Source organism: Anabrus simplex, chromosome 5 (genome assembly GCF_040414725.1).
Source record: "Anabrus simplex isolate iqAnaSimp1 chromosome 5, ASM4041472v1, whole genome shotgun sequence".
Taxonomy (NCBI): domain Eukaryota; kingdom Metazoa; phylum Arthropoda; class Insecta; order Orthoptera; family Tettigoniidae; genus Anabrus; species Anabrus simplex.
Window position 1 is genome coordinate 406,436,781 of NC_090269.1, and position 27,818 is coordinate 406,464,598.

Here is a 27,818-nt window from a genome sequence, read left to right on the forward strand (position 1 = left end):
CTCTGAAAGAAATCATCGATCAGATGTTGAAGGACGGTATTATTAGGCCTTCTAAGTCGGCGTATTCGTCACCTATTTTTCTAGTCCCGAAACCCCAAGGAGGCTTCAGGCCTGTCATTGATTATAGGGCTCTCAATCGGAAGGTGGTGTTACAATCTGTGCCCCTTCCTGACCTTCATTCTTGTTTTTCATGGTTTCGTAAGGCCAAGTTCTTTACTATCTTGGACTTGAATCAGGCCTATAATCAAATTCCCCTTGCCGAAGAGTCTAAACATCTTACAGCGTTTGCCACGGATTGGAATTTGTATGAATACAACCGCGTGCCTTTCGGGCTCCCCACGGGAGCAGCTGTACTCACTAGGCTACTAGATAGGGTCTTCTCCGACATCAAATTTGAGTACTTATATCACTACTTGGATGATGTCGTCGTATTTTCAGAAACTTTTGAAGAACATCTGGATCATCTGCGAGAAGTTCTCGATCGCCTTCGTAAGGCTGGGTTAACTGTCAAGTTGTCCAAGGTTGCCTTTGCTAAGCCCTCTATGTCATTCCTAGGGCATATTGTGTCACCTGATGGTGTAGCAGTCGATCATTCTAGAACACAGGCCATCCGTGATTTTAAACCTCCCAAGGACATTAAAGGTATCGCCAGGTTCATTGGTATGGTGAATTTCTTCAGGAAGTTTATTCCTAACTTCGCTAATAGAGCGGCGCCCTTGAACCTTCTTCGTAGGAAAGGCATCAAATTCGAGTGGGGACCTTCTCAACAAGCCGCTTTTGAAGATCTGAAATTAGCTCTCTGTAATGCCCCTGTCCTTGCTATGCCTGATTTCTCAAAGAAATTCATCGTCCAAACGGACGCGTCGTCGTCAGCAGTAGCTGCAGTCCTTCTTCAAGAGACTGAACTAGGGAGGCGACCCATCGCCTATGCATCTAGGACTCTATCGGCTCAAGAAGCAAAATACTCCATATATGAGCTCGAAGGTTTGGCAGTCTTATTCGCCTTAGAGAAGTTCCGTCTCTATCTGGAACATGTCAAATTCGACCTGGAGACAGATAATCAAGCCTTAAGTTGGGTCTTAGGTAGGCCGCGTCGTACTGGTCGTATAGCCCGTTGGGCTATCCGTATTTCTGCCTTCCAATTCGATGTCAGGCATATCCGAGGTACCGAAAATATTGTCGCTGATGGACTCAGCCGTATGTTTTCCAACGACATTGAGAACCATGAACCGGTCGATAGTTCATCTCCTCCCGAGTCCATGTTATCTGATGTTAATGCCATCTTAACAGATGCCCCCATGCTTTTTAGGGATATCGAGAAATACCAACGTGAAGATCCGACGCTGGCTCCGATAATGGAAACCCTTTCTTCTGGGGAACGTGTGGTCCCTTATGTTCTGAGGAATGGTGTTCTATGTTGCCCTTCGAGGCAGGATAAGATGATGAAATTTGTCGTTCCAGCTGTTCTTGTACCTATGATCTTCAAGTACTATCATGAGACCCCATTAGGGGGGCATCTTGGAATCTTTAAAACTCGTGAAAAGATTCGTGAAAGGTTCATCTGGAAGGGTATGGACGGTGAAATCCGTGAACTAGTAAAAGCTTGTAAACCTTGTTTGCTTAGTAAACCAACCATGTCCACCAAGGTAGGCCTTCTGTCTTCGCATCAAGCGTCGCGCCCCATGGAACGCCTGTATATTGATTATGTAGGACCCTTCCCCCAGTCAAAGGGAAATGCCAACAAGTTCAGTGTGCGTAGATGGTTTTACAAGATTTTCCTGGTTATTTCCGACTAAGCTGGCTACCGCTCAGTCCACCATTACTTGCCTAAATTCTATTTTTGCTTCTTTTGGTCCGTGCCAATATGTTGTGTCTGATAATGCTAAGGCGTTCACATCAAACCTTTTTCGTAAATTCTGTTTTGACTTGTCTATCTCTCATGTAACTACTTCTGCTTATTACCCTCAACCATCTCTGGCTGAACGGGTTAACCGTAATCTCAGGTCCGCGCTTATTGCCTATCATCATGAAGATCATTCCAGGTGGGACACGTCCTTGCATTGGTTAGCTTTTGCTTTGAATTCGGCGGTTCATGAATCACATAAGTTTACTCCAGCCTCTTTGATGTTCAAGTTTGTTCCCAACACGCCGCTCTCTAACCTCTGGTCTCTGAGTGACATTCTACCCGAGACAATAGATCCGGACAACATCAAAGATCTTTGGAAGAAGGCTAAAGCCAATCTTAAAGTCTCTCATGAAAAGGTTAGGGAAAGGTATGATCGTGGACGGAGACCCACCCCTTTGAAGGTAGGTGACCAAGTTATGGTCAAGAATTTTGTTCCCGCGGGCAAGCTTGCCCCCAGATTCCATGGGCCTTGTATCATTCTCGATTTCCTTACGCCGGTCACATTATTATTAAGTAATCCAGCCACCGAGAGGATATTTAGGGTTCACCTGTCCCAGGTGAAACCAGTGTAAATTTTGTGTTAACTTGCTTCATATAATTTGAAAGGAATATGAAGGTTATATTTTTTTGAGTTTTCACTTTTAAGGCATTCTGCCCCTTCTATAATATTTTCTATATTTAAGCATTTTTGTAAACCTCCCCCGATTCGTTAAACTGCCATTCTGTCCTTACCACGGCCATTACCACGCTCCCGTCTCCTGCTATACACACTGTGGCTTGCTTATATTAAATGCCATGGATATCTGCACGCCGCTGGCCCCTCAACCTCTCCACAAAGTCTGTGCCCTCAAAAAGATGATGGTCCAACAATATTCTGCCGCCTAGCTTTAATGTTTCAGTGCCCCCGCAGCCGCGCGGCGCTGTGCCGCGACTGGGTTTGAGGATGGGCCCCCTCGACCCCAGCGAGGACGACATGTGCACGGCGAGCCGGAGCTCTCCTCCCGGCCAAGGCTGATGTGCGGCGCACGACCTGCTACTTGCCCGCAGCCTGTATATCTTCACCGCGGGCGCGGCGTGTTTCAACACCACTGCTCCCCTCATGGTGCCGGCGAGCGGTATCTCAGGGTACTTGAGGGGTCCGAGCGGCCTCTCCTGGACGCAAGCGGCAACGGCCGATCTGGCCATTCAACTTAGTCTACATCAACTACATGGACATTCCAGTTCGACATTACTACCTTCTCTTGGATTTTTCTGCAATACCTGGTGGACTTAGAAATTTTTTTTCTCAACTTTAAAAACTAAAGTTTATCTTCTGAATTCAATTTCTACAAGCATAAAGACTTTACTTCACCTGCAACAACAAAAATTTTGAAACTGAATCAAACCATATTAAGAAAATCTTAAAAATACTTCTGCAATTAATCTCCACATCTACATCAAAACTTGGACCTAGTTTTCAAACAAATTTCATGTGTCACCCCTGGAGGAACATTTGGGGGGGGGGGAGGTCTGTACCGGGCGGTACACCTCCACGCCGCTAATTCAAAAGGTGCGCCAGTTGAAACTCCTCTGCTGGAGGAAGTCTGAACTTTATTGACGGTATTAATTTTCTACTTTCTCAGAAGATGTCACTACCTGTAAATTTTGGAGTTTTAGAACTGTGTCATTTTTGATGTGTTTTTGTTTTGCTTGAAGTAAGAAGTGTGAACTTTCTCTTCTAGAGGACACTACTGAAGAACTACAATAGTGCACCCTAGTGCGAAGAAAAAGAACTGTTCTTTGGAGAAAATTTTATTTCAAAAGTTTGTTCTTTGTTAAATTTCTTTCAGTCATTGGTTAAGTTGGCAATATTACCCCTTTCTTTCCCCTTGTTTTAAATCTAGCCAATCCCGAATTTCTGAAATTAATTTTCCACCAATAATGTGTTTCTTCTTCATCTTGTGTAGGGGTTTCTCTTTATTCTCCAATAAAGTGATTGTGGGCGGGTGTTCTCATTCCCCTAACGCCTAGAACCTTCCGCGAGAGTATATAAACTGCTGATTTTAGGGTCTCTGCGCCACTTCTGTTCCATCTGTTAGTGTGTAAAGTACATAGCAGGGGGCGGGAAGCGCCTCTTTCTTCGGCAGCGGTCAACAACAAGGTAATGGCCAATTAATAACTTCTTTCTTTGCTAGCTCAGCAGTTTAACTCTCGGGGCGGGTCCGAAGCTTTTTCCATTATATAACCTTCCTTAAAATGTAAAGAAACTTGTATCTATTCCATCTTTTAAACTGCATATCGGGATAGAGAGTGCTTAACCCTCTCGAGCTCCCAATCATATTGTTTTGAGGTGAACTTATTTTTCTCAACCTATTCTTCGTTAATATAATGTAAATTGTTCTTTTCTGAAGTCACCTCTGTAGTATGGGATTAGCCCTTGCATTAATGGCCTAGTGCCAAGTAGGTTTTAAATTAAGTGTATTAGGAGTGCGGAGAGCCTCCTTTTAAGTTGGTATTTTAGAGGCCATATAATTAACCTTTTCTCACGTAATAGGCCTCAGTAGATTGGGTATTTTACCCCTGTGTTTATGTCCGTTGAGGACAGCTTGAAGGTGGAGTTTGGTGTGGCCTGGGAGAGGCTTAAATTTGAGAGCGAGTGGCTCTTTTCCGGAAACTGAGTCTTGTATGCCTCGAGGAGGCTTTACGGTGTAATTTGGAGCAAGTGCTCCAGGGTTTGATTGGGGTCTTCTGCCCCGTTGTTGAAATTTGTATATCGTAAAGTTGGGCTAGTTGCTCAAGAATTGTGTTTTCAGGGCTCGAAGCCCAAATCCTGTAAATACTGTAATTGTACTTTGTTGTCTTGCTACTCCGTACCTGCCATTCTTGTTATTTCTGAATTTTGGAAAGAAAATATAACCTTGTTAAATTTTACATTTAACTTTAATTCCGTAGTTGGAGACCTATTCACACCCGCACCTTCTTTCACCTCTACCTACCACGGAAATCTCCGTAACAATTATTATTATTAAATTGGGCTTATGGGTTCCGGGAAATAACCAGTGTGGTACTGTTCATGTGACGCAAAAAGTGCTTAGTTGAAAAAGTATTTCATATACAGATATGGTTAATAAATAACTTTGAAGCTGAAGTATGAAAACACAAGACGTCATCGCGGTTGCTGACGTCATCACAGGTTACTGCGCGATGTACTTTGGTGTGTAAAGTTGACGCAGAGATGATGATGATGACAATAATAATAATAATAATAATAATAATAATAATAATAATAATAATAATAATAATATCGGTATTGTTTTTTACGTCCTACTGATTGCTTTTACGGATTTCGGAGACGTCGAGGTGCCGGAACTTTGCACAGGAAGTCTTTTACGTGCTTGTAAATCTACCGACATGAGGCTGATGTATTTGAGCACCTTCAAATACCATCGGACTGAGGCCCCGAGGGCAGCAGCTTATAGTAGTAACGTTATGCAGGTGGACAATAAGTCCTGTAAAAGCCTATAGAAAACGTAATGCTATACACTTAAAAGAAAATATCGCCGTCCTATTCTCTTTTCTTAATGGTCCATCACTGTTGCCAATTTGATTAGTTACATATTGAGATTACGAGACCACAACAATCGAAAATGGCAAATGCGTGTTTTGAAAATGACACTGATTTCGAATCCACCACCGAAAATTGTGGCATAAGTGTTGAACGTTACTAACTATTTACTGTGGCAAATGTCAAGAAAAATGTATGAAAATCTATATTCGTAGTTCACGGACTGGAGAAAAATTGAATTAATTCACTTCGTTTGTAAATGCCTTACATTAAGGTTAAAATCTCGAGAATAACTGCGCTGGTCCGTGGAGGCCATCTGTTGAACTAGTCGGGGTCACTCATGGTCAGTATATATCATGCCTGCCATCTGCAGCAATAATTGAGAATATTACCGCCGAGCAGCACGGTTCTGGAGCCGATCTCTGCATTCGGGAGGATTCGGCTGTCCTGAGAATGGTTTTCTATGGTTATCCATTCTCACTTAAGGCAAATACCGGGGCAGTTCCTATTAGAGATCACAGCCGATCACTTCCCACCCTTCATCGCGTCTCAAATCACCACCATACTCATCCTGGCCAGAGAGGACAGTGCCTTCTAAGTGGCCCACATTACCCTTTCAGTGTAAGGAATGAAAACAAAAGAAGAAAAACCTTATTCGAAGCTGGAAACTGAACTGACCAGTGTGGCTGGATTCGTATATTTTTCAATCTATATTTCACTTTGCTGGATCATTTAGTAATTTCTCATAAAACCATTAAATATATTCTGTGAATATAAATATTTTAATTTAATTGATGTAGGCCTATATCTTGTTACGAGGTATTCCTTGTTGTAAACAGTGTTCGTTTTTAGATTTTATGAAAATATTCCTTGATGGTACTGTACCCTTCCAAATGGTACCTTATAGGAATGAATGGAGATTTGCTTTAATTTGCTTGAATTTTAATGCATACGCATGGATCAGGTATCAGCTGATAGACAGGCCGTCCCGTTGCGAGCCAGGAGCCGGAACTGGGTCGAGCGGTCAAGGACACCTGAGTTACGTCACAGCGGAGCGCTCGTAATGCAGCGGAAAGTTGAAGAAGGGGTGAGAGAATTCGGGAATAATCCGTACACTTGCAAGAGAGGACGAATCACATTTAAGAATTATTTTCGACCAATAAAAATCATAATCTGTAGATTACGTCACTTTTTACTCGTTCCTTCGTCGAGGGATGAACATTACAGTGTGTGAAGGAGTGAAAAGTCAGTAAGTTAAGTTGAGTTAGTGCAGTGTGAGAGAGTACACAGAGTATTCCTGTTACCTCAAAAACAGTCGCATATTCTAGTACTTTCTAGAGAAGAAGATGTCAAGGGACAAACTTGATCTTTTGAGAGAGTGTACATGATACGACTTCGTCCGAAAGAATATAACTGGAAACTTCGAGTACATTTTATGTAATCTTGTGGACTTAGCTTGAAATTACCGTAATGAGTTCGTACTTTGACTTTGAATTCGAGAATTATTCAACGATTTCATACGGACTATGTTATTCCGATGTACACTTGTAACAATTTAAGCCGTCAACAAGAGAACATTTTACCGAGTGAACTTGTGAAGACGTACGATATAGAAGACTACAGGGTGTGAGAATGAGTGACAACTTGAGTAGTTCACGACGTGTTGAGCCAGTGTAGGACATCTAATAAAATGATGAATGAAAGGTAGATGTATGGTACATCTATGGTACTAACGAAATTAGACATCAAGTGTTGTACAGCGTTGTATCGAGTGTTGGACAAGTTAAGTATGATAGTACACAACTTAGTGAGACAATACAAGTGGAGCAAACTTCTAATTTAATTTCATTTCAGCCCGACTACAATGGCTACGTCGGATGACTTCATCGAGAACTTTAAGGAATTATCACCGCAACTTCATATTGCCTGACTGCGCCGTCATCATGGACTTCTAAGCTGAAATTGTGGGAGTCAGCACAATGAATATATACGATCCGCTGTAATCGAGAGGAGACCTGTCTTCATGTCTACATCCCAGATGAATTTGTCCACATCGAAACCATGAGTACCATTTAAACTATATTCTTCCTTTCTGTAGATTCTTTGTAAGATTGTGTTCTTGACTGATCAATTTCTTCTATTAGTTAGAGTTGAATTTCTTTCATTGCGGTGTTGGTTGAGTAGAACATGTGTTTCATTAGTTCATGGATGGTGTATGAGCTACTTAAGATCTTCAAAGATTGTCATTGGTATATTGACGCAATAATAATAATAATAATAATAATAATAATAATAATAATAATAATAATAATAATAATAATAATAATAATAATAATAATAACGATGACGTATTAAATTTAAAATCGGGATAGTAATAATAAAAGTTTCAGTAGCCGACCTTAAAGCAATGATCTAAACTAGAATATTTACAGAAATGGAGATGTATTCTGATTATTTAAATCTGATCATGAAATGTATCTAATTCATTTGGCAGCCACGGGATTTACTTCTTCGGAATATTTCATGATCGAGAATAATAATCATGGAATTAAAAGTAATGATTAGGCCGGAAGAATTAATAATGTTGTTGAGATATAAATTTTGTTGGAAGTGATAGTTGTACTGCCGAAGACGCCCGATTCGACTGCGATGATGATAGAATTGAATCCATCCGGCGAACACGGTGCATGGTGGCTTATTGAAATGAGGAGCGTATTAACAACGTTGTGACCACGTTAGTCATGGTCATTGTTATTAGGGATAATATTAATTTGTTGGAATAACTCAACAACTAAATTTGAAATGTGTTGCTATGATTTAGGATTTGATTTCGTGATAGTGAGCATGTGTTATCCGATGTATCGTGATTCTAAGCGAGAGAGATTGTTAAACTTCATCTGATCGTGATCATTTGCCGTCTCATTATATTTCTATTCATAGCTATGAGTCGTGTATACCATTATTGTAGGGTCACCTACAGAATCCGATGGCTCGTGAATAATAATAATAATAATAATAATAATAATAATAATAATAATAATAATAATAATAATAATAATAATAAAATTATTGTCGAACTAAAGGACCTTTGTTGGTGATATTAATGCTCTATTTTTCCAATTAAAGATTTAATTTTGTAGATGTAAAGGTTATTGGTGATTAACTAGGGGAATACACTCAAGCAAGATCTGAGGAAGGAGAGAATAAGCCAACAAATCTGAGAATAATATTTAAATTATCGAAACCTGATATGTAAGAATCTGAAACATATAAAATTTAAGAGAAATGTGAGAATCTTAAGTGTATGAATTGAAGTGAGCTATTGGGTAACCTGAATAATTAGTTATTGATTCATGAGTGAATTATGGTATAAATTGAGCTATAGGGATAATAATCGTAATCCCATTTAATTTATTGAAGTGAATAGGACAAAGTTTCGTAATAAATTTAAACAATACAAAGAGTAGGGTTAAAATGGTAACATAAAATGAGAATAGGAGAAAAATTGCCCATAATTAGCTAGGAACTAGACAGGCTAACCTAGGACTTAAAAAGAAACATAGTTAAGAAGCTAATATAAAGCTTATGCATTTAAATCATTACTGATTTAACTCAAACTTTGTAAAAATGTATAGTAATAGTAAAAGCATGGTTTAGAATAGGAATCAAGATAAATTTAAATTAAAAATAAATTTAAATTAAAAAATTAAATTAAATTAATGACAACGATATTGAAATGGAACTATACTTGGTAAAGTGAACTGCTATAAAGGTAGAATGTTCAATTTCAGAAGTAATATGTCAGTGGCAACAAATGGATTCTGTGTGAATACACTATTATTAACTGAGTAATACGCATTTTCACTAAAGTCTATTTTTGATTTACAGTCTTAGCTTTCAAAATCGAAACCAGAAGTGGAGTATTCGAGAATAATGAGTTCAAAATATGTTCAGAATGTAATTCATGGAAAATCAAGAAGCACATACTTGTAAATGAGATTTTTCTTATACTCAGTGGATTGAATTCAGAAGTTCATTTTTAAGTAGATGTCCATATTTTTATATTATTAATAAATGTTCATTATTGTTTTGTTGTGCCTTTCATTGAACTAACTGTCACCTATCATGTCACCAATGCCCTGCGAAAATTATTTAAGAGAATGTCACAATATAGCAAATTCGGGTCTAGCAAATTGGGAATCTAGTGCAGCCGGCTGAGCGACGCCGGTAAAGGGGACAGTATACACTCGGTGTTACACATTAAGGTACATATTGAACTGTAACCAGCATTTTCCAGTCGGTATCATTTTATCAGCCAGCACATTTCAAATATAGCCCTATGTAGAGCCCAAACCATACATTAAGAGGAGGCGATCCCATAGCGCAAGTTAGAGACCGTACGATTGCTTGAGAAGACCCCGGACAGGAAGGAACGTTTATTTTAAATTTACTGGTAAACACCACGGAGATAGCGTCATCCAGCCACGGAGAGAGAGAAAGGAGATAGAGCTACGGTGACAAAGAGTAACCTCGAGACCGCTTGCCTAAATCAGAATGCCTAGAACAAAGTGAAAATATAGTCTTTATTAGAATGTAACCAGCCCACCCGAGCAGATACTGTGAATTGACAATAAATGGATTACATCGAGTTCGTAATTTTTAGTACAGTATTCGCAGGATATTTGACTAATGAACTTGTCTGTGACCGGTTTGTGACCGTAATAGGCTCCACTTGTAACGGGAATGACTAACTTAGAAGTAGGATATTAGCAAATCGATCTCGCCTAGGTCACAGCATTGTGCCCAGTTACGTACGAGGCTGTAACATTATTACATTAACAAAAATATTATTGAAAATCAGACTCTCCTCTAAAAACCGGTGTCTACTAAATTATATGTCTGGACGGCACATCTAACTTAAAATTCTGATGTGGATTGGACATTGTCAACATTTTCTTCTGCTCATTTTAAATGAGTCTATATTGGGATTTCATCGTCGTGTTTATTATGAAAGATCCATTCGTGGCAGCACGCATATGCTGTGTGTGGACTCTGAGGCTACCTGTCAGTGAATTAACTTGCTACTCTTTCGTACGGACTCTCCCACCAGAGCGCACATTTATTCGCCCGACACTAACGGCGGTACGGTCAACTTCTGAAAGAGATTGTCTGCCATTAGACTGAGGCGTGTGTAGACGCATGAAGCTATGCCTCCGCTCTCATCTGCTAAGATGAAGCCCAATAAAACAGCGGTCGAATAAAGACTTAAATTTTATCCCATTTTGCGATATAGATCATCAGGAATGTTATTCTTATATGTATTTTAAATATGTAAATTAGTTTAGTTATTAATTTGTGTCGGTGATTACCAGTGCCTGGGTCAGGACCGGTAAGTAGCGATTGCAATTCCTCACCACTCTTGTAATTGCTTCTTTCTATATTTGTTTGGGTCATGTAATTTGTTTTATTATACGTAAATCGTATTTCGTGGAGTTATATGGTGAGATTTTTATTTCGGTTCTCTTTTACGCCGTTTGAGCACCATTTTGGTGATATTTAATCACATGTCCATTGTTTGACCGATAAGTTTGAAATTCATATTGCTTATCCTAATTTTATTTTCCCTCTCTGATTATTATTTCTTCGTCTCGTGTATTGTGTTTTCTTGCTTTATTTCGTTTGGCGCGTGTCTTAGTTCTATTCATTTTGTAACGGTTCAAATCCCGTTACAAGGTAATATCTGTATTTTATAATTATCATTGCATCTGTGATATTATTATTATTATTGTATTATTATTATTATGATTATGATTATTATTATTATTATTAGTATTATTATTATGTCCGTATTATTATGATTTTATCTGTGAGATTACTATTATTTTGTTATAATTATTATTCAATTCCATAATACAATGCTTGTCGCTTGCGTATTTGTAATTGAGTGTATGCATATATACGTATATGTAGATTAACATTAAATACCTGTACAGTGAGAGTTTCGATGTATCAGATGTGGATGTGACGTCGTTATATTGCTATACTACTGGCGATTCTGCCAAGTCATCGCCACGTCATGGCTACGTCATCGTATTTAGTTAGCACTGAGCTCACTTTCTTTGAGAAGCCCAGCGAGCCGGCGGCGGTTTCACAACTGTATGTAATATTTGCCGCGTTGTGGGAGTATGTCATTGTTATTTCTGGAGATTACGTAGCTGTGTCAACCAACGTCTATAAAAGGTGGATGCATATTGTAGCGTCAGTCATTAGTTAAACGGAAGCTGAACAGTGAAGAAGTCTACTAGATGAAGAGGCCTCAGTCGGTCAGTCAACGAGTGTGAACGAGAGATGGAGAATACTCAGTGAGCCATTAATCATTGGTCATTGAGAGAGTGAGGCCAAAGTTGGTCCGTCACTTAGTTGAAGACACGGACGCAAGGGCTTACCATGGAGTCAGAGAGGGCAACCCTGGACCTGCCATGAGGTGATAAGATATTGACTTACAAAGAAGTCAGATGATATGGAGAAGAAGCAGTCACAAGGATGTATCACTAAGTTAGGCGTGACACATCTACAGTAAACACCAGATCAAAGGAATACGTCGTAATTACACTAAAAGTGTTGAAGGTACAGTCAAGTGAATCAGTGAGGGAAATATTTCGTGTAAATTGTTAAATGTTCGGTCAAGAAGAATTCAAATTCATGCCTAGTTTCTTTCAGTTGCAATGTCATAATTTCATATTCTCATCTGTTTTATCGCAACAAGACTCACTACTTTTTATATATTATTTAAAGAATATATTTTGTTCTATCAAACGAATTCGTAGTTTTATTTCAATGACAGTAAAATATCTTAACCTCAAAATTAATGGGGAAACCGAACGCCAATCTCCTTTTCCCATAACTTATATGGTATGTTGTCAAAAGTAAGCTTATTACCCCACACCCTAGAGATAGTCAAGATTCTCATTCTATTATTGCTGCACTGAGTGGTAGCTGGCGTCCTTCAAATAACGTATGTGTAAGTAAGCAGGTAACAAGTAAGTGTGAGTACAAGGTTCGACGATTGTGTATTTTATTTAATGAATGTTAATTTTCATAATTTTCATGTTAAATGCGGATATTCAGAGTTTTCAATATAAATTCAGATTAATATGTTTCAAAAGTTAGTCAGCGACTTAGGAAAGTCTCATTTTGGCCCCGCAACGTGGTGCACGAATAAATTCAGAACTTGGTCTGAATGACAGCATATCATAGGTTCATTTTGGGAACAGTATGCACATTTAAGCCAACGAAAATTATTACCGGTAAATGTCAATAGTGTAATTTTGTGATACATATTTGTATTTTGGGGATATGTCAAAGGATCTGAAGAGGGAAATTAATTTGAGATCGCGTACTATCACTAGTGAACCAAAGATGGACAAGGAAGACAATAACAAGTCATGTGACGACGAGGCCATTGCTTCTGCGGACATCCAAGGTGAAATTCAGAGTAGGGAGCAGGTGAATACGATGGGAGCTTCTGAGGAAATTCAGGAAAGTGCAAAAATTGAAAAGCACACTGAAACTGAAAAGGAAATCGCGGACGGAATGAACCAAGATTTTAAATTTATTCATGGCCAGAATGACCGAGCTCAGTGAAAATAGTCAGGAAAGATTGGAGGAAAAGATTGATATTAGTAGCGAAAATAGTAATAAACTAATGGAACAAATAATTAGTAGTAACGAAAATAGTAAGGAAGAGATGAAAGAATTAATTAGTACTAATAATGAAGATAATAAGAGATGAAAGAGATGAAAGAATTTTTTAGTAGTAGTAGTAGTAGTGAAAATAATAAAGAGATGAAAGAATTAACTAGTACAAATAATGAAAATTGTAATAAACAGATTAACTCTCTAAGTAGTAAAATTGAAGAATTGATTAATGGTAACAGTGCGATCATTAGTAATATAGATTCTAAGATAATAGAGGTAACAGAGCAAACATGTAAGTTAGAAAGTAAGTCAAATGCGTTGAAATTGAAGATGAAATGAAGTTGAATCGGAGCGATCTTCTCACTCAAATTGAGCATGTCAAAGGAACATGTACAGAGAATATCAAAGAGTTAAGTAATAACATTTCTAGTAATCTAGACGAAATTTATGAGGGAGTGGAGGAAAGATTGGATAAGATTTACAATGAAGTTGGGGAAGATACGAGGGAACAGATTAGTAGTAATGAACAAATTGAAAGCAAACTTGTGGAGGTCACTGAACTACGAAACGAACAGGAAACGCTATCACAGCAGGTGAGAGAGAGAGAGGAAGAATTGCAGGAAGAAGTGAGAATAGAGGAAGAGAAGGCTGAGAGAGAAGCGGAAGAAGAAATTTTGAGTTGCCAGGAAGTGATACGGCAGGAAGGTACAGGTGAGTCGGCGGGTGAGGTGATAGTAGCGAGTGGTTTGTTCAGTAGGGATCGTGATTTAACCAAGTTTTCTGGAAAACAGTGTAATCCTATAGAATTTGTAGAAGTAGTTGAGAAACGATTTGCAAGTACGTTGAATAATAACGTTATTGAAAGGGAATACGTGCCGGAAATTTTGTCGAATGTTTTTATTGGTGAAAGTAAAATATGGTTTCGAGTGTACTGGGATAATATGTCTAATTTGGGAGAATTTAGAGAAAATTTCATTGACAGGCTTTGGAAGGAATGTGTGGAGGGGCGCGCGCGAGAGAGAGAGCGAATGTATGGGGAAAGTAGTATAGTAGAGAGAGGGGGAAAAATGTTAGCCGTGTATCAGAGGAGAGGGGGTGATCATGATCCGCAGAGGATTAAGAGTTATGTTGATGGTGATAGGGGTCAGAAGAGTAATCAGAGAGAATCGGAAGATGGGAGGCGTACGGATTTGAGTTATCAGAGAAACTATGATAGTCTGAATATGAATGTTATCCAGCTGTCTTTAGCGAGCCAGATTATTTCAGATTCACAGGGAATCGGGTAAGTTAAGTAGACAGGCTGAAGGTAGTAGATGAACAGGTATGTAGTATAAGTAGTTATGTAGTGAAAGTAGATTTAAGAGTAGTGTGAGTGTGACCTAAGTAATGTTAAGTGAGATATTTAAGTAATGACGTAGTCGTAGATCATGAAGTAATTAATGGTAGTAGTAAGGTAGACGTAAGAAGTGTTCTGTTAAGTGATGTAAGTACTTATAATACTGAGAATATGATGTAAGTAGTGAGATAGTAACTCCGATGATGGAAATTGTGGTATGAAGAAGGTAAGTGAAGGTTCTATTAGATAATATAACAGCGGTTGGGTAAGTCACAGTGAGTAAATAAGATGGTAGTGGTACCAATCATAATTGAAGATAATTGTAAGTTTCAGCCACGCCTTGTTGTACCAAAACTTGTGTATTCAGTTATTTTACCGGCTGACTTGGCTGCAAATCATGGAAGTAGAGTAGACTTTAATTTCGGTAGTGTGTGTTTGTTCTGTGAGGAAACTAGCAAAGAAGTACGTGTTAATTATGATGGTCTGAGGTAAGTGTTTGGTAACGTGTGTTCTTTGAAATATATGAGAGGTAAGTGAAGTTGTTCCTAGTGAGAGGAAATGTTAAGGTGTGTTACGTGTCTATAACGACCAGTATCCGCGGGATATTCGGTATGAGGCAGTGACGTGAGGTAATTTGAGTGTATTACAGGAGGAGTAATTGTGTTCGATGTTGGGTAAGCATCGACGTGTATTTAGTGGTAAGTGAGAAAGAACACGTATATGAACATAAATTTGTAGTAAATGACCATTGATCGTTTGTGGGAGGTAAGTACCCCATTCAACTTAAAAATGCTAGTGACGTCTAAGAACAAATAAACATTATGCTGGATTACGGAATAATTGAACCATCTTGTAGCCATAGTATTGATTCTTTAATTATTGTTGCCAAGTAGGATGTGATTTGTTGAGATATGTAAATTAATTAGGGCAAAATTATTTCAGTTTGAGTGACGGAGTGCTACTCAGAGTTCCATTTCATCATCTGCAGAGGCGGGAAATATCTTGAATTCTTTCTTTTGTATCAGGGGTATTTCACTATTGTGAACCATATCGGGAATTGTGCATATTCCTTAAAAGATCAGGAAGGGAAGATTGTCGGTACTTACAACATTAAGAATTTAAAGAAATACGTCACGTGAGATTTGTTGATATAATAATAAGATGATTAACTTTGTGAGAAACTGGCAAAATAAAACTAACATATATGAATTTGCGTGTGAACCAAGTGTCGTATTGGTGTATTGGAAGAATAAGTGCTACATTGTCATGTGTTGTGTGGCAAAACGGAGAACAGGACATTGTACAGTTATCTGCGATAACAATATGCGAGAAAAGTTCTCATATAAGTGAATTTTCACAAAATGTTTTGATATTTAAAAAAAAGAAGATTGTAGTATAATCAATTAAAATTATTTGTATGTGTTAAATTGAGTGCTGTACTCATGTGATTTGTATGAGAGAAAAAGAGAATGGGACACTGAACAGTTATCTACGATGTCAATGTGCGAGAAAAATTCTCATATTTGTGATATTTTATAAAATGTAAGGATGTTGAAAAATAAAATTATTGTTGTATACTCATTTAAAGTGTTTATCTGTGTCAGTGTTATATATATAATTTTGTTCATAAATCAATCGATTCTTTGTTCTTCGATTTATTTATGAGGGAGGCGAATTGTAACGGTTCAAATCCCGTTACAAGGTAATATCTGTATTTTATTATTATTATTATTATTATTATTATTATTATTGCATCTGTGATATTATTATTATTATTATTGTATTATTATTATTATTATTATTATGTCCGTATTATTATTATTTTATCTGTGAGATTACTATTATTTTGTTATAATTATTATTCAATTCCATAATACAATGCTTGTCGCTTGCGTATTTGTATTTGAGTATATGCATATATACGTATATGTAGATTAACATTAAATACCTGTACAGTGAGAGTTTCGATGTATCAGATGTGGATGTGACGTCGTTATATTGCTATACTACTGGCGATTCTGCCAAGTCATCGCCACGTCATGGCTACGTCATCGTATTTAGTTAGCACTGAGTTCACTTTCTTTGAGAAGCCCAGCGAGCCGGCGGCGGTTTCACAACTGTATGTAATATTTGCCGCGTTGTGGGAGTATGTCATTGTTATTTCTGGAGATTACGTAGCTGTGTCAACCAACGTCTATAAAAGGTGGATGCATATTGTAGCGTCAGTCATTAGTTAAACGGAAGCTAAACAGTGAAAAAGTCTACTAGATGAAGAGGCCTCAGTCGGTCAGTCAACGAGTGTGAACGAGAGATGGAGAATACTCAGTGAGCCATTAATCATTGGTCATTGAGAGAGTGAGGCCAAAGTTGGTCCGTCACTTAGTTGAAGACACGGACGCAAGGGCTTACCATGGAGTCAGAGAGGGCAACCCTGGACCTGCCATGAGGTGATAAGATATTGACTTACAAAGAAGTCAGATGATATGGAGAAGAAGCAGTCACAAGGATGTATCACTAAGTTAGGCGTGACACATCTACAGTAAACACCAGATCAAAGGAATACGTCGTAATTACACTAAAAGTGTTGAAGGTACAGTCAAGTGAATCAGTGAGGGAAATATTTCGTATAAATTGTTAAATGTTCGGTCAAGAAGAATTCAAATTCATGCCTAGTTTCTTTCAGTTGCAATGTCATAATTTCATATTCTCATCTGTTTTATCGCAACAAGACTCACTACTTTTTATATATTATTTAAAGAATATATTTTGTTCTATCAAACGAATTCATAGTTTTATTTCAATGACAGTAAAATATCTTAACCTCAAAATTAATGGGGAAACCGAACGCCAATCTCCTTTTCCCATAACTTATATGGTATGTTGTCAAATGTAAGCTTATTACCCCACACCCTAGAGATAGTCAAGATTCTCAATCTATTATTGCTGCACTGAATGGTAGCTGGCACCCTTCAAATAACGTATGTGTAAGTAAGCAGGTAACAAGTAAGTGTGAGTACAAGGTTCGACGATTGTGTATTTTATTTAATGAATGTTAATTTTCATAATTTTCATGTTAAATGCAGATATTCAGAGTTTTCAATATAAATTCAGATTAATGTGTTTCAAAAGTTAGTCAGCGACTTAGGAAAGTCTCAATTTTCTTGAGTCTTGTAGTATGGTATTCCTTGCCCCGGTTCTACGGGGTTTTATTTTCTCATTTCGTTTTGGTTCATTAATACTTTTTGTGTTTTTGAGTCAGTAATTACCTCGTGTTGGCTTATACTCTGTGTAAATCACAATATTCATTTACCTTTTTCTTCTTAGGTTATTATTATTATTACTATTATTATTATTATTATTATTATTATTATTATTATTATTATTATTATCATTATTATTATTATTATTATTATTATTATTATTATACTTGTTTCGTTAATGTTATTTTCTCTTGGATATTTCGTCTCCAAGTTACTTAATATTTATTATTATTATTTATTAGTTCAGGTTTGGTATAATTTAATTTCCCTTTGTTATTTTCAAACCTTTCCTTTACCTATATGTACTGTATATGTCATTTTAAAAATATGTCTACGTATTGTTCATTTATCACTGGGCGTCCCAAATATTTGAAATATGCACTATTTCAAGCTTATGTTTTAACTGTAATATTCAAAAGAGTGGTGGTTAACTTAATATCCATTATTTGGTGGGGGTTTATGCGTTCCATAGTGGAGTGTTTCAAGCGTTTAAAATCCGTTTCCTAACTTCTCATTTCAGCTGTTATTTTGCCTCCACTTTGTCCCATTACGTGATGTTGTCATTGTTGTCTGATCTTGCTCATCTTTCTCTCGTTTTCGCGTGAAGACGCTGATTTGTTATTGTTTTGATCTTGGCGTTAGATCGTCGTTGATACTCAGGGTGTGTGTGGACGCCTTGAGTTACCGAGCCTGTTATGATTTCTATTCTATTGTCCATGGGATTTAATTCAATCGGTTTCCTAATCAATTTAATTTTATTTTGCGATCTAGTTTGGTTTATCTGTGATTGATATATTTTTCTTCATGAATTTTAGGCTTGTTGTGTGTTTAAATATTTTTCTTCTGGGTTTTCCATACGTTCTCATGTCATTTTACCGTGGATGAACCTATGCCTTAGCTCATATTTTGGATGGGTGATACCTCCACTAGGAATTGTCATTAACTCTTCACCTTTGTTCACCCTAGGTGTTCGTCCCGGAATTTAATTTTATTAACTTTGAGAATGTTAAAATGTTGTTTAAAAATTGATGTAATTTATGGTTCATCATTTCTAGTTTTTATTAGTTGGAAAAATTATTTTAAATTCCTATATTTATTTTAATTTCATTGATTTATTTATTTTGCAGAAATTTTATTATCACTAACTTGATCCTAATATTTTCAAATTTGTATTTATTTAAACATTTTCCCTTGGGTATAATATGTTCTTATAATTTATTATATGTTAAACTAAAAGTATACCAGTGTTGTTCTTTAGTAATTTTGCTCAGTATTATCCCGGGATCCCGAGATCTTTATTTTGATGGTGTGGGTTTTCAGCACAGATTCCATTGCTTCCGCTTGTGTCTGGGTAAGCTAATTTATTTAGGGGTGTGTGTTGAATATTTTCTTGAGCTCCTTTCCATTTCCGCTGTTAACGTAACCCTATGACAATTGTTGAGCGTAACGTCATTCCTTTTCTCCTTGAGGTTACGATACAAGGCAGTAAAGAAGAGTAATTTGCAGCAGCCAGTTTCCAGGACGAGCAGAGGACAAGAAAGAAGGAGAAGGCAGCAATGATGTCGTTCCCAGGAATCGAGTGCCAGGATTCCAGATTTAATAATAATAATGCTATTTGCTTTACGTCCCACTAACTACTTTTACGGTCTTCAGAGACGCTGAGGTGCCGGAATTAATTCCCGCAGGAGTTCTTTTACGGGCCAGTAAATCTACCGAGACGGGGCTGTCGTATTTGAGCACCTTCAAATACCACCGGACTGAGCCAGAATCGAACCTGCCAAGTTGGGGTTAAAAGGCCAGCACCTTAACCGTCTGAGCCACTCAGCCTGGCGATTCCAGATTTGACGTCCACAGAACCATGATGGCTTCACTCTACCACGAGACCCAGATGGTAGCCGGAGTAAATGGCGGTGGATATCAGATGAGTTAAACTGCAATTTTTAAGCATGACATATGACATAGGTTCGTCTCAGGCCCTCTTTCTCTTTTGATTACATTTTTATATATTTCATTATGTAAGTGCACTACCTTAGGCATAGTCTCTTCTAGTTACTGTAATTAATGTAACTTGGGGCTGACGATCCACGCTAGCCATGTGTTTTATTACCATTGTTTAAGAGGTTATGAGGTTATGAGTGGTTATTAAGTGTTTTGTTTTATTTTTGTTCCTTTAGCGCCACTTTTTGGTGCCAAGATTGGGTATGTCACTGTCGTCAGTTATATTCGGAGCTAGGATGACCTCTAGTGTTTCGTGTGGGGAATACGGGACCTAATACCATGAAGTTAAGGTGGGGATGTGCATGAGTTCCATGAAGCATTCTTTCAGCTTGGAGCCAGACCCGTGAAATAAATTCCACCGTTGTGAACAGCGAGGATCTTTTAGATTAATATGCAACAGACCGATCCGTAGCCTAGGGTGAGATCTGAACCCAGAGGGGTAGATTGTGAGGCCGGAATGAGCTGATATATTTATGTGTACTACCGCCGCGAGATCGAAGTGGATTAGCTGTGTGAATGCCTAGCTGACAGAGTGAGCCGAGATTCTAACCTGTATGTTCGAGATATGAGACGCCAGAAGCGTTAATAAGTATATATGTACGGGCTACTGTGCGCCCTGACGTGGCGTTTTTTATTATGCAAATGTCTGAATGATGAGGTCTTATTATTGTCGCTTTTCTGCCGAGATGGCAGTTGAAGCTTGGTTTTGTAAGCCACAAGGACAAGCATTTGTGTGGAATGCGGGTAGTCTCAATGGTAGCGAGCCAAGACGTGGTAGTTGAGTGTACAAACAGTACCGTGATTTTTGAGACCGAGGCGAGTGGAGCTCCGTCTGCAATTAAAGCTAAAATTCCGCTGCTCATTCACTTCCGCAGCACGGCTGGTAATGTTAGCTTCGTCGACTAAGACTTGCCGTGTGGGCAGGATACAGCTGATGATATGCCCAGTGCGCGACCAGCATGAGACGACATCAAGTGTATTTTTGTGTTTCCTTTTACAGGATGTGTATTCAGTGCAATGTTTTTCTTGTGTGTGTATTTCGTTTTTTATAATTTGTTAACTTTGTGTGCGGCGTTGTTTAACGAGTATACAGCACAAGCTACATTTATGGTTGCGTGGTTCTGACCTCTCCAATTTATCCGGGCGGTTCCCTTCATGTTAAATTCAGTGGTCTATTGGGTCAGTCCCAAGACAGTGTTTTTATTTATTGTGTTTACCGTCTTATTTGTTAATATGGGACGAGGCATGCGAGTCTTTTCTTGTATGTCAACTGCAGTTTACTGTAACCATTCAATACCCGGCTAATAGGCATTCCATGTGGCCCAACAAGAATGAAATGCCGTTTTTTGCGTCATTCTACGACATATTTGTTCGTAATACGCATTTTTCGCCCGGTCCGGGATACGAGTGGCGCTGCGCTCGCTCGGAGGTCAAGGCTCTAATTACGCGCGAAGAGGGAAAGAGAGCTCAGTACAACGAAACCTTGAAATGACACTCTCTATTTCTCAAGCGAGATGGATATAGCACGCCACGCGCAGAGAACTCCTGGGTCAAGGGGTGGAGTTTGTTTTGCATAATTTTTACTTGAGAGCTGGAGATTCTCAGCGATTTCCCTGTATATTCATGGACTCCAATTCACTATCTTCAAGCGTCAAGAATTTTTGGTACAAGCTTTAGAAAATTTCCACTAAGGATTCGTTGGAGTCAGCATAATTTACGCTATTAAATGATGTCAGAAGATGTACTACTTGATGAAAGTATTGGCAATAACACACATTAGACAGATGTCCATAATGACAACCAGATGTCGGGCGCTCATATCGTGACGGAAAGGAGGGAGTTCCCAGCTTATACTGGCTTGTGCGTAAATTCCTAACAGGATGTTTCTAAGATTACCAGAGATTCAGCGATTCGATTGACATGAAATTAGATCAGTGAAAAGAAGAGTTTAAGATCTACAAAATGAATATTCTCAAGACTCTGAAAGATCATTGCTAACGGAGCGATTTGTCACCTGTGGGCGGAGTTTACCCTCTCTCCAGCCGGCGACCCGGCTTTACGATAAAGGGAACGCAGACTAGCCTTATGTATTCAATTCTTCACTCATTCGTTGATGAGACCGTCAGTGTTGCTCAACGAATACTCTAGCGTTTAAAATTGTGTTGGAGAAGAGGTCTGTTCCAAGTCAGGCCGATAAACGTATAACGTTATCAGATATTTCTTGTGTGAAAAGAATTGTGGTGTTTGAATATAGATTCATCTAATTCCAATATCTATTAAGGGGATGCAGACTAGTAAAGTTAGTATCGGCTCAAACGATTAATATTCAAAGAACGAGTGAGATTCCAATGATTGCCAAGGCGCTAGTGAGTTAGTTACTATATTCTACCAATAATTGTTTTGCCGTAATTGAGGCATGCGCAGTGTTTGTGTTTGAGTGAAGCATTGTTAAGGGTGGAATTGATACTGCAGCAGCCTTCATCATTTATTCCAAGTTTGATTATTTGTGATGGATCTTCATAAGTTTCCAAACGTACATTATTTCAATACTTCACGACTTAATGCATGTGTTCAGCTATCCCACTTTTAAATCTTAAGGGTGCTGACACCTGGAAGAAAGAGATGATGGCTGGAGGTGCAATCGTGATTTTTATAGTTACGCGAGTGAATGCTAATTAAATTACCCGTCGGTTTAGTCACCTTAATGCGTATATAACATGAGTATGAGATACACGTGTGTGAAGTTAAGGATGGAACGAGATGTGTGATAGTGTTTAAGATGACAGTGTGAAATATAATAATAATTGCGATGAGAAGAATAAGGCTGAAAATGGTCCGAATATTGATAAAAGATATTAAATAACAGATATTAGAAGTCAGCCAGGTATGATTATTTGTCAGGAGAAAGGCGAGAGGATTAAAAGGGAATTACGTACGTATATCTGGGTACGACGTGAAAGTCTTCTCCCAGCTGACGAGGACAGGCAGCTCCTTAGAGAAAGATTCATGTCCCTCAAAATGAAAGGAATGTCAGGCGTAAGCGGTTAGTCGTGTTGTCTGTCAATGTTCGTAACATTCACATAAGAAGTCTCCCTCAATTTAGCACCGTATTGATTGTTCATAAGCCAATAATTCCTTACCATCAGCGTTGTATGTTCTATGAACCGATAGGTTACGTAATCCTCCCACCTTTATGTTCACGTGATGTCAGAATAGGCTTTTCAGCTGCACCTCGAGGACTAACTGACACGGGTTCGATACCGTGTAGTATCGACGGCTTTAGATCGACACCAAGTGACCTGTAAAGGATCACAATTTCGGAAGGCATATAAGAGTGTGAATTATATCGTATGTTGTTGTATTTACAGGTGATTGCTTCACTTTTCATGTGTCCGTATTTACGCGTGATATCATTGTATGGTGATTTATGGTGACCTTATACCAGCGTTGCATGGGTTCGCTTTGTAAAATAGTAGGATAAGATCGTACCCCGGAGAGACGCGTATACGCGATAGGATGATATATAATTTGCGTAATTAAGTAGAATTCATTTGTGGCGAGCGACGACATGATTTTCATGGTTATGGATTTGTAGCTTATAAAAAGATCTCAAGACCATGATGAATGTTGTTACTTAATATTGTTGCTTCGCGAGAAATCCCATCTCTGTGTGTAATAAAGTATGTGTGATTAGGTATTAACATAAAGGATACCAGCGGGTACCGATATTAGGCAAAGGGATATACCCCTATTTTATTATGAAGTGCAGGATATGTGTCTCCAGTGTTAACATAAGATGATTAGGGAATGACAAAATGATATTCAGAAAACAGACTGGTATTGACGTTATCGGCATTTCCCATAAAATTGATTTCTTCCTGTGTTTAATAATATGTCATTGTCTCGTGTGTATCGATTTATCTGTGACTCAGTCAGTTTATTAAAATTTCTGTTTTATTGGGAACAAACATCCATCTTATTCCATAGTATAGTTTGTTCCTCCCTATTATAGAACACCCTACTTTCAATATATTAGATTAAATGCCCACTTAGTTTCGAACAGACAATTGACCCGTATGCTCTTGAGCTTACCCGTTGTGCCAATGAAAGTAGAGGGGATGGGACTTCGACGCCCGGGATTGACTTCCAAAGTTCCTCATCCAGAATATTTCCATCCAGATATTTTATTTGTAAATTTAAGTTCTATAATCAGTGCCCTGCCAAGCACGGGACAGGTACAGTGCAGTTAACTTGCGACTTCGTACCATCCGTAGATTAACTCATCTGAATACTCCGCGTAAATACATGATTCCACCGTAATTTTTCAATTACGATGTTTTGATTTGGTTTCGGGACCCACATTGCGACTCACATTCGTGAAGTCGAGTTTCCATGTGTAAATTTGTAAACTTGATATGTTTTAAATTTTATTTTTTATGATTATCTTATTTCTCATGCGTTTTTGTAATTAAATTGGTTCCACACTTTATTTCACGACTTCTCGTTTACTAAAATGTGTAGCCTTGATCCTGTCCTATTCGATTAAAGTAAATTTTCGTTAGAATTTAAGACCCACTTTCCAACCGAACGTTCCACGCACTCACGATAGCGCGTTTCCTCGCTGTCTCACGGCGATTCTCAGTCCACAGAATTACACGAGCAGTCAGTACAGCCTACCGTTCTGTCGCCTCCAGTTACACATTCAGACCTCGGTGGGACACTAGCGACGGCCAACATCTCTGTCGCCCTCAGCCCAACACAACACACAACACACCGATTCTCTCACGGAGTCCAACACTGACTCTGAGTCCAAAATTGACTGCGAGTACCTCACTGGCTGATTGTCCGCGACTAGCCTGCCTTTTTTATAGCTCACTTGATTTGACGCAGAAATTTCACGATGTCACTACAAGCGTAACATTCTCGTTGAATCTCCAAGGAACTCACAGGTAAGCCGGCCGCCGAGAACAATACACGAAAAGGCCGGTCCCACTCTACAGGCCGCGTGGGAGATTCCAGTTCGTCTGAGTCAACAGCCCCTTCCTGGAAGTACCGAAAGGAGCTACCATTGGGCTGGCATGTAACATGAAAATAAGAAAACACCACGCACATTTTTGTCGAGAAAGGCGCCATGATTTCGAGGTACAAACAACAATACTCTGGAGTATTATTGTAATAATTCAGACATTGTACGAAGCAGGAGTGGGGGATATACACCCATGGGTCGTCAACGACCGGGCGGGCATATATGGTTAAGAGTGACAGTTACGTTGTTATCTGAATACCAACAATGTAAGTTAGGCGGTTTTCAGCTTGCGATGAAGGGCTGCAGCAAAGCTCATCTATTAAATTAGCAGCCAGAAGAAGAGTGAGAAGGCCACGATTGCTCAGGACCTACGAGGCTTCATTCCTAAACCTGAGGTGGAAAGCGATCGCTCACTGTGTTAGTAGATAGCATGTTACACACCTCTGCTCTTACTGAACTCTCGAAGCAGAATGCTTACGCAGAGCGTAGGCCTACTACAAGGTAAATATATTCCAGCGGCATTATAGAAATGATAATCCGAAGGAACTTTGAATCCAATTTTGTCTGGCATTGTGAGATGAAGGGGCGCCTGCTTGCTCTATACAGAGTGGTCGGAGACAACGTGAACCGGGTGTATGATCGTTACAGCGATTGTTATACTGATAAATAATTGGAAAATAATAAGTAGATACCCCGCACCGTTGCCATTTTATCAGCTGCTGAATTTAGCCAATCAGATTGCTTCGCGAACGACTTCAGGTAGGCTTTCCCAGGCAGTATTTCTGAATTTGCACGTAGCTATGACTGGCTTGAGAGCACCAAGAGAAGAAATTAACTTCTCCAGGGCAGGGACTTGAACAAGGACCTACCTGCTGATAGGCTGGGCCCATAGCAAGCACGCTACGGTGCAATTGGCTGAAGCTCACGGGGGTGTTAGGGTTTGATGCTCATTTCTCGGCATGGCTCGCAACTCCAACGAAGCTTCGTGCAGATTTAGCTACACCGCCTCGTAAAGCCCATTTGAATTCAACCGCGAAGCCTCCTGACTGGCTAACTTCAGCAGCAGATAGAAAGACAACAGCTCAAGATAACGACGTAACTAGTATTACCAACACTCTAACGCTCATATGCTCGGATCACGTTGTTTCCGGGCACTCTGTATACGCCGTAGGGCTACCCTCTGAATCCGGCATTTAGAGCTTTTTAAATAGGGAAAAACTGATCAGGTGATTTGAAAAAAGAAACAATTGGGGGAATTTTGTAGGCTAAAATGGAAAATTCTATTTTTTGCTGAAAAATCACAACATTTCAATCATGGCTCCCCTTAAACACTAACCATCATTCCTACCAATCTTGAATTTCTGGCAGTATTGGGAATAAAACCTGGCCCCGGTGGACGGAATTATTACCTCTAGCTGTTATCGTACGGAAGTTACCACACAACCGTGTAACATTTGCTCGATCCTTCCTCTCCCTTATCACTGATCAATACATCAAGGTATCATGGGAGATCATTTGAGTATCACAATCGTATTGCCAGAAGCAAGTGAACCGACATTTGAACGCCACTGGTTTGTGTTAGCACACAGGCATTTTTTTTCTTCACTCTTCCGGTCTTTTCAGTTGTAGGTTAGTGTCGGGTGTCACGCCTAACCTGTTGATTATTGAATGCGCTCTTGAGTGACAAGAGAAACGGTATAACACTCTGAACATCTAAGTGAATATCACCCGAAATACTAATGTAATGCAGAGACAAACTTTATTTAAAAATAGACATGATATGGGATTTTGGGCTTATCCTGTGTCAAGAAAACAAGATGAAAATTTTTATGTTTCGCAGAGAATTTTGCTCAGAAGAAAATCTGGAATGTTTACGATTAAGACTTCTATATACATTCTTTCTTTCAGAGTCTGTTTCCCCTCCAGGGTTGGTTTTCCCCTCGGACTCAGCGAGGGATCGCACATCTACCGCCTCAAGGGCAGTGTCCTGGAGCTTGAGATTTTACGTAGGGGGTAAAACTAGGGAGGAGGACCAGTACCTCGCCCAGGCGGCCTCACCTGCCGGGAATAGAACACGGGCCTCCGGGGGTGGCAGCTAATCACGCTAACCACTACACCACAGAGGCGGACTCTATGTACATAAAATCGGTGATTCTCTCTGTCATTCGCAGCGATATAGAGGATACGACAAGGTTTCAACACTTGAAATTGTTACAATAACAATGCAATGATGTCCATCATATTTGTACCGTTCACTGAACATTATTACCTTACAGCGAAATGAATGAATCTTTTTTCCATCCTGATGTTTTTTCTTTTTGCTATTTGTTTTACGTCGCACCGACACAGATAGGTCTTATGGCGACGATAGGTCAGGAAAGGCCTAGGAATAAGAAAGAAGTGGCCGCGGCCTTAATTAAAGTACAGCCCCAACATTGGGCTGGTGTGAAAATGGGAAACCACGGAAAACCATCTTCAGGGGTGCCGACAGTGGGGTCTCCCAGATGCGAGCTCACAGCTGCGCGCGCCTAACCGCAGGGCCAACTCGCCCGGTCATCCTGATGTTTATCTCTTCAATAAGCACGGTGGTGGAATGAGGGGGGCACGTTAATTAAAATATGACATGTTTACAAGAAAAACACACGATCGCACAGCTATATCATTCGGCATGATGTCAAACTACGTACATCCTGGCTTCTGTTGCCTTCCTCAGATATATTCAGTGGTACCAGATATGGGTTATAATAACAATAACAATGATGTCCAGCACATTTGGACCATTCAGTCAAAAATATTATTTTACAGCGAAATGAAAGAATTTTTTTTTCATCCTGATGTTTATCTGTTCAACAAGCACGGTGTGGGAAGGAGGGGCGGGGGGCATGACCGGTGTGCACACGTTAATTAAAGTATGTGTTGTTCGTTCGTTCGTAGTCGGTTTACCCTCCAGGGTAGGTTTTCCCTCGGACTCAGCGAGGGATCCCACCTCTACCGCCACACGGGCAGTGTCCAGGAGCTTCAAACTCTGGGTCGGGGGATACAACTGGGGA